Below are 8,398 nucleotides of genomic sequence, written 5' to 3' on the forward strand. Positions count from 1 at the left end.
CAATTATATTTGAAGTAATTCAGCAGATACTTAAACCTATTTTGAAGTTTTGAGTTGATATAATTAGATTTTGACAAGAATAATAAAGATAATTTAGTAATTTTGAAATTTAAGTTTTTAAAATAATTTTGAAATTTAAGTTTTTAAAATAATTTTGAAATTTAAGTTTTTTAAAATAATTTTGAAATTTAAGTTTTTTAAAATAATTTTGAAATTTAAGTTTTTAAAATAATTTTGAAATTTAAGTTTTTTTTAAAAAAAATAATTTTGAAATTTAAGTTTTTTTTTTTTAAATAATTTTGAAATTTAAGTTTTTGAAATAATTTTGAAATAAGGTTTTAAAATAATTTTGAATTTTAAAATAATTTTGAAATTTAGGTTTTTAAAATAATTTTGAAATTTAGGTTTTTAAAATAATTTTGAAATTTAAGATTTTTTAAGATAATTTTGAAATTTAAGTTTTTTAAAATAATTTTGAAATTTAAGTTTTTTTTTAAAATAATTTTGAAATTTAGGTTTTTAAAATAATTTTGAAATTTAAGTTTTTTTTTTAAAATAATTTTGAAATTTAAGTTTTTTTTTTAAATAATTTTGAAATTTAGGTTTTAAAATAATTTTGAAATTTAAGTTTTTAAAATAATTTTGAAATTTAGGTTTTTAAAATAATTTTGAAATTTAAGTTTTTAAAATAATTTTTAAAATTTAAGTTTTAAAATAATTTTTTTAATTGAATTTGAATTAATTATCAGTTTGATTTTAATTACTTAGTCATCTCACCCGATCTAAATTTTCAATCAGGGAATCCTATAATTTTTGTGAGATGAATTATGGTTGAATTTTTAGGGTAAGGTTTAACTTTGTGTTAGATTCAGGTTTAGCTTTGGGTTCAACAAGTAGGCATTATTTGGATAAACTTCTGGGCTATGGTGAGTCACAAGGAACTCATTAAAGTAACCATGCCTTCGAGGTCTTCCAAATAGTCCTACCCATTGAACTTAATACTAATCCTTGGTCTAACTAGTTAGGATCCATTTAAGGGTAGCTTCGGTCAGTTCCACTTGGCCAAATGCACCAGGTCGAAGCCATATCTTCCTAGACATGCGATGCCCAAGCTTTCCTAACGTACTATCATCCAAAAACTTCACCAGTACTGTGGTTCAAGTTAAACTTATCCCGTTTAATATGACCTTAATTACCCTGCCGGGTAATCTATTCTTGTTCTACCCATTCCGGGTAAATTAGGTTCAGTTACCCTATCGGGTAGTTCAGTTGGAGGTGCCAGCTAGTTTGGATCCTCCATCTATTTTTCAATTTTGAATTTAGAATTTGTAATTTAATTTTTAATTTTTAATTTAATTTCCAATTTTGAATTTAGAATTTGTAATTTAATTTTGAATTTTTAATTTAATTTTGAATTTTTAATTTAATTTCGAATTTAGAATTTAGAATTTGTAATTTAATTTTGAATTTTTAATTTAATTTCGAATTTAGAATTTATAATTTAATTTTGAATTTAATTTAATTTCGAATTTTGAATTTAGATTTTTAAGATCGTTTTCATTTTAGCTTTCCCTGGTTCACGGTCTCGATATGGTCTGTCGAGGTAGTATATTTGATCCTTCGGAACCCAGTATTGGCCAAGTCCAACTTGATTGATCAATTTGGACTTGGGGACCTATGCTTGGACTGATTTACTACTTTGTTTGTTTATTAGGGATAAATAAGATTTATATTTCTTTTTACTTTTATATCCTAGCCCAGTTCTATTGTAGACGGCTCTTTGTGTCCCAAGAATTAGGTCCAGATTCTTGGATCCTACAGAAAACCGTTCTAAGGTATTTTTTTAAGTCTTTTACCTGATTTTTTAAACTTGAATTTTCCTCCTCAAGTTGTTGAACTTGAGTTGAATCTTCAGTTTGAACTTGATCAAGTAAGTATTTTGAGTTAGTTACTCCTTTAAGAATAGTAACTTCTTTTAGAAGTGACTTTATTTTCAGATTTGATTTGGCTAATTTGCGAAGTAAATAATTGACTAAATTATTAAGCCTAGGAATACTTACAGCGGAGTCTGGCCCTTCGGAAACGGATGCGGATCCGTAGCTTTGCTCGGAGTCGGCTTTTGACTCGCTCTCGGATTCGATGATCTGGTCCCGGGCCATCAATGCGAGTAAACTCGTTTGGTCGAGTTCGTCGTCTTCGTCCTCCGAAGAAGATTCGTCCCAGGTTGCCTTTAGGGCCTTCTTTCTTCTTTGCTTCTTGGCTTCCTTTTGGTTGGGGCAGTTGGCTTTTATATGCCCCTTCTGGTTGCACCCGTAGCAAGTGACTTCAAATTTTACCTTTGAGTTCTGTTGGGCTCCCTTAGTTTGAACTGCCTTCTTCAGATCTTTCTTGTTGAAGCCCTTCTTCTTCTTGTAGAGCTTCTTTACAAGATTCACAAGTTCGCTGGTCGGTTCATCTTCTGAATCTTCTGAATCGGGTTCGTCTTCTGATTCCGATTCAATTTTTCGCCGTCATCTTGATTCCCGTGTTCGACTCGTTCCTGCAATCAAAGCAATACCTTTCTCGGATGACAGTGCATTAGTTTGTTCATGGAGTTCAAATTCGCTAAATAACTCGTCTAATTTTAAGGACGACAAATCCTTAGAGTCTTGTAGGCATCTACCATTGATGCCCACAATGTACTCCTAGGAAATGAGTTAAGTGCATACCTTATTATATCTCTGTTTTCTACCTTCTGCCCGATTCCATGAAGGGAATTCAGGATATCTTGAATTCGAGCGTGTAAAGAACTTGCCGTCTCGCCTTCCTGCATTTTCAAATTGTATAGTTTATTAAGTAACAAATCACGCTTACTTACCTTGGTTTCCGAGGTGCCCTCGTGAAGTTCGATCAGTTTCTCCCATAGTTCCTTTGCGGAGGAGAATGGACCGACTCTGTTGAGCTCTTCTTTGGTAAGACCGCACTGGATGGTGCAGGTGGCTTTGGCGTCGGCTTCCACCTTTTTGATAAATGCTGGCTCCCAGTTCTCACAGGATGTAGGCTTACCGTCGGTACCAGTTGGTAGTTGCAGTCCTGTTTTGACTATCATCCAGGTGTCGAACTGGATCTTCAGATATATCTCCATTCGCCCCTTCCAATATCCGAAGTCTTCTCCGGAAAATAGTGGGGGACGAACGGTGCTATATCCTTCTTGTTGGGTCATTTAGATCTAAAAAAATAGAAACAACAAGATATATTCCAAGACTAAGTCTTGGATTAGTAGTGCGGGAGGAAGGAAGAAAAAAAATAACAGGCTCAAGTGGTATTGACCAACTTTGAGCAGAAAATCGATTCGTGAAAAGAAATTAGAATATAGCTATGAGGCTAGATTCTAATCGACCAAAAAAAAATGAAAATACCACGTGAAAATTATTTTGAATAGTGGTTACACTGATTCAAAACGACCTCGCTCTGATACTAATTGTTGGATCAAGACGCGCTAGAGGGGTGAATAGCGCTCGTGGCTATTTTGTTCGATTATCGGAATCGTAAGAATTATCGGAGTAATTAAGCAGCGGAATAAAACAAAACAAGCACACAGAGACAGGAGGATTTTTACTTCGTTCGGAGCCTTGATCGACTCCTACTCGAAGGCCCGCGATCCTTGATCACTTCCGGTGGGCAACAACTATAAGCTCGATAAAATGATTACAAGATGAAGTACAAGTATGTGGAAAAACTAGTTATACCGACGACAAGAGTAGAATTTTGAAGCTTCGGGTCGTCGGAGACTTGTGGCAGCACTTCCGGGCGTCTTTCGGAGCAGCACGTTGAAGAGAGAAGACTTAGAATACGTTATATTGAAGTGCTGGTCGAATCCCCCTTATAAAGGGTGTTCAAGGCGCCTTGAGGGCTGTTCAAGGCGCCTCCATGCTGCCTGGTCTTCCGCGTGGATCAAAACTGACCTGGTCGAATTTCATCCATTCAAGGCGCCTTATATCCCTCTCAAGGCGCCTCCCAAGGCGCCTTCTGCCTGCTTCAAGGCACCTCCAGTGGTGCTTCGAAGCCAGCTCAGCTTTTGCACCCGAGGCGCCTCCAAGCTCCATAGAGGCGCCTCGGACACTGTTCATCCGAGGCTTTAGGTTGCTCCTTTGCACCTGCAAGATACGTTAGTCCCAAACACTATCCTGCAACACAGAGTTAGCACAATACACATGATAAATGAAGTATAGACAGTCTCCGGACTGTCCGAGTCTGACTTCGGGTTTCCAACCGGAAACCCTAGGTCGACCCGACGCCTACTGTTCCCTCTTCGGGGAACGCGTCCTCACCTACTCCACTCAGGAGATTTACCTGTTGCCAGTCGATCCTCTAGATCGACTGGACTTTTGTTCAGCACTCGATGCTTCCGGACCTTCTTGCTGGACATCCGCTTCCCCGGCTAGTCCAGTCTTTCACCTGGTTCGCGACACCAGGACTTTCCACCTAGGGTTACCACCCCCTAGGACTTTTGCCTGAAGACATTGACCTACCAAGACTTTCCGCATAGGGTTACCACCCCCTATGACCTAGGGTTACCACCCCCTAGGGTTTTACCCTTTGCCTAACCGCAGCTAGGACTTTCCTGAAATCCTCAAGTAGACTTGTTAGACTACAAAACATCTTAACTTTGAATTCTTTACCATTATCAAAACACGAGTTCGATCGTCGGATGCTTCCCGCACCAACAGATGCTGCCGCTCGGGGGATCTCCTTTCTATCCTTTGAATGGGGCTCTGTTGTCGTTGTTGTCGGTCTGGTGAAGGCGATCAGCGACGGTAACTCCTCGGCGCGGGATGAGCGATGGGAGGGAGGCTCCGACAGTCGCGGGTGTTGTGGGTAGCCGACTGATGGAGTGAACAAAACATCGGGGTCCATACCTTCCCCCTGGGCTTGGGTCGATAAGCCGCGACTTGCTGGACGGCGTGCGGCCGAGCGTGCTGATGAGGACGGGCGACTTCGGCTTGCGGTCCTCTGGGGGGTTGGTGACTGATGGGCAGCTTCCGCTCGGCGGAAACTGGTTGGTCACTCTGGGCTTCTTTTCTTCTCGCTGCCTGGGCTTCCTCCACATTGATGTACTCGTTGGCCTCGTGCAGCATGTGGTCGTAGTCTCGGGGCGGCTTCTGGATGAGCGAGCGGAAGAAGTCACCGTCCACGAGCCCCTGCGTGAACGCGTTCATCATCGTCTCCAAGGTGACCGTTGGAATGTCCATGGCCACCTGGTTGAAGCGCTGGATGTACGCTCGGAGCGGCTCCCTCGCGCCTTGCTTGATGGCAAACAGGTTGACGCTTGTCTTCTGGTGGCGCCTGCTGCTTGCAAAATGATGGAGGAACGCCGTTCGGAATTCCTTGAAACTTGTGATGGATCCGTCCGACAATCTCCGAAACCACCGATGTGCCGATCCCGAAAGCGTGGTGAGGAACACTCGGCACTTCACATCATCTGTGTATTGATGCAGAGTGGCAGTGCTGTCGAACTTACCCAGGTGGTCGTCTGGGTCGGTTGTCCCGTTGTACTCCCCGATCGCGGGGGGCGCTTAGTGCTTCGGCAGTGGATCGCGAAGAATGGCGTCTGAAAACTGCTGGTTGATCCACTTGGGTGACGAGTCTGTTCGGGGCGCTTTTCCTTTTCTGACGTCCTAGATGGGTGCTTCGTCCGATGAAGATCCCTTGTCTTGATTGGCCTGCGCTACTTTCGAGGGCGTCTGGAACAGAGCCCGATGAAAAGGTATCGGGGCGGGCGGCGCCCCCATCTGAGTGCCGGCCGGCCCCTTATTTTGCCCCCATATTGAGAGCTGCTCCTGCCTGTCTTCAGGTGGGGCTGCCCGCTCGGCCTGAGCTTTCTGCTGCTGCTCCACGATCTTTGCTGCTCGCGCTTGGACGAGTACATCGAGCTCTTCGGGAGAGAGCGTTACCAGAAGTTGACGTCCAGCTTCTTCCATCTTCTCGACTCGAATTCAGGTGCGTTCCCACAGACGACGTCAATTTGATCCTGTCCGAGCGCTGAGTCGACGGACGCTGGGGGTGTGGCACGCTCTGCTGTCTCCGACTGGTGGTGTAGATCTCCGGCGAACCTGCAAAGAAACCGAGCCGGAAGGGGTTTCCCGGCGACGACCCTCCGATGCTCAAGTCAGGCAACGAGAGAAGCAGCGTAACTGTGGCTACAGTATAGATTTTTGCATACCTTCGTCGACGTCTGGGATCCTTATATAGGACCCCGGGGAAGCGCGAGCACGCTTCCCGATGCATGCACTCTTCCCAAAACATACCTTAACGAGCCTGTGTCAAAAAAGTACCTCTGGCGCCATTCCGTAATCGTTCGAGCATATCCCGGATGTGACGATGGAAGCTTCCACCGTATGTACCTGTGTACGGCTCGACCGCCAACTCTGCTGCATGTCGGCGGCAGACGTCTCGAGGATGATGTTATCTCCTGTCTCCTTTGTCCTCTTGTGATTCCTGTCTGTTCCAGGGCCGAGCGGTTTAAGCCACTCGGCGGGCATGTCACTTCTACCTCGGTCGTGTGCTCGGATGAGATTGCTCTTGTCTCTGTTGCCGGGTGCCCCGACCGAACGAGCATCTCGCTCGGCCTTAAAATCTTTTTACCTTTTGAGCATCGGAAACCCGACCCCCAGTCGGGTTGACTTCCTTCGGTTCGGGGGATTCACGACCGATCAACTAGATTTCTCCCGGTCGGTCAGCCAGAAATGTCCGGTCGGTCAGCCCGCTTCGTCCGCTCGGTTATGTCTCAGAGTTGAATCTCCTGACCTTTGACCTCCACGTGCCGTTGACCTTCCGCCCATGAGGGTCCCCCGTCCTTATCACCAGATCATCAGTTGATGTCAGAATTGCTTCCTGCTGATAAGATAATGACGGATAGTTTTTACAGTACAAAAAAATTGATCAGAGGTTTAGGTTTGCTTGTGGAGAAGATTGATTGTTGTATAAATAACTGCATGATATTTTAGAATGAAGACAATGATCTGCGTGAATGTAAAATCTATACACACCCTCGTTATAAGCATGGTACTCGCATACCAGGACAGAAGAAGAAAAAAATTGCTTGAAAAGTGATGTATTATTTTCCATTAATTGCTAGACTTCAACGTTTGTATACATCTGCTGCTATAGCTTGTCATATGACGTAGCATCATGAGCATGAGCACGATGGAGGTATAATGTGTCATCCTTCTGATTCACCTGCATGGAAACATCTAGATGTTGTATTTCCTACTTTTGCAATGGAACCATGTAATGTGATATTGGGACATTTTGTAGATGGATTTCAGCCATTTGGACAGTCAGGGCAACAATATTCATTTTGGCCGATTATATTGACACCGTAAAATTTATCGCCATGGATGTGTATGAAAGATGAATTTATGTTCCTTACAGTACTTATTCCTGGTCCAACCAATCGCAAAGAGAAGATAGATATTTTCTTACAACCTCTGATTACCGAGTTAAATGAATTATGGAATGTAGGGTCAGTGATTTATGATGTTGCAAGTAAAACTAATTTTAGATTGCATGATGCATTATTATGGACGATCAGTAATTTTTCAGCATACTCAATGTTGTCGGGTTGGAGCACGGCTGGTAAATTAGCATGTCCACACTTCATGACTGATTCTGATGCATTTTCATTACCTTACAGTGGGAAGGTATCTTGGTTTGATAATCACCGTAAATTTTTACCACTTGATCACTCTCTTAGGCGAAATAAGAAAATTTTCCTAAAAAATGTTGTAGTCAGAAAACCCCCTCCACTCCATGCTTCAGGTGAACAAATCATTGAACAAATTGATAGTTATGGATTTCTACCAATATCTCAATCAGGTTCTGATGAGATTAATAAATATATTGTTAGAATGTGCAAGTGTGGTTGGAAGAAAAGGAGTATTTTTTGGGAGTTACCGTATTGGAAGTATCTGCTTATTCGACATAATTTAGAAGTTATGCATATTGAGAAAAATTTCTTCGATAATATCTTTAACACTGTGATGAATGTGCCTGGAAGAACTAAAGACACTGCAAAATCACGCGAGAAATTAGAAAAACTAGTCAATAGACCAGAGTTGTATCAAGATGAAATAACTAATAGATTTCCAAAGGCTTGTTATACATTGGACAAAGATGGCAAACAAGCTTTATGTAATTGGTTGAAAGAAATCAAATTTCCATATGGTTATGCCTCAAATATGGCTCGATGCGTGGATATGAATAGATTAAAGATGTTTGGAATGAAAAGTCATGACTGTCATGTATTTATGCAAAGACTTATTCCAGTAGCTTTCCATGACTTACTTCCTCAAAATGTTTGGCAAGCACTCACTAAATTGAGTCTATTTTTTAGAGATTTGACAGCAAGGTGTATTAC

This window comes from Zingiber officinale, chromosome 1B (genome assembly GCF_018446385.1).
Source record: "Zingiber officinale cultivar Zhangliang chromosome 1B, Zo_v1.1, whole genome shotgun sequence".
Taxonomy (NCBI): domain Eukaryota; kingdom Viridiplantae; phylum Streptophyta; class Magnoliopsida; order Zingiberales; family Zingiberaceae; genus Zingiber; species Zingiber officinale.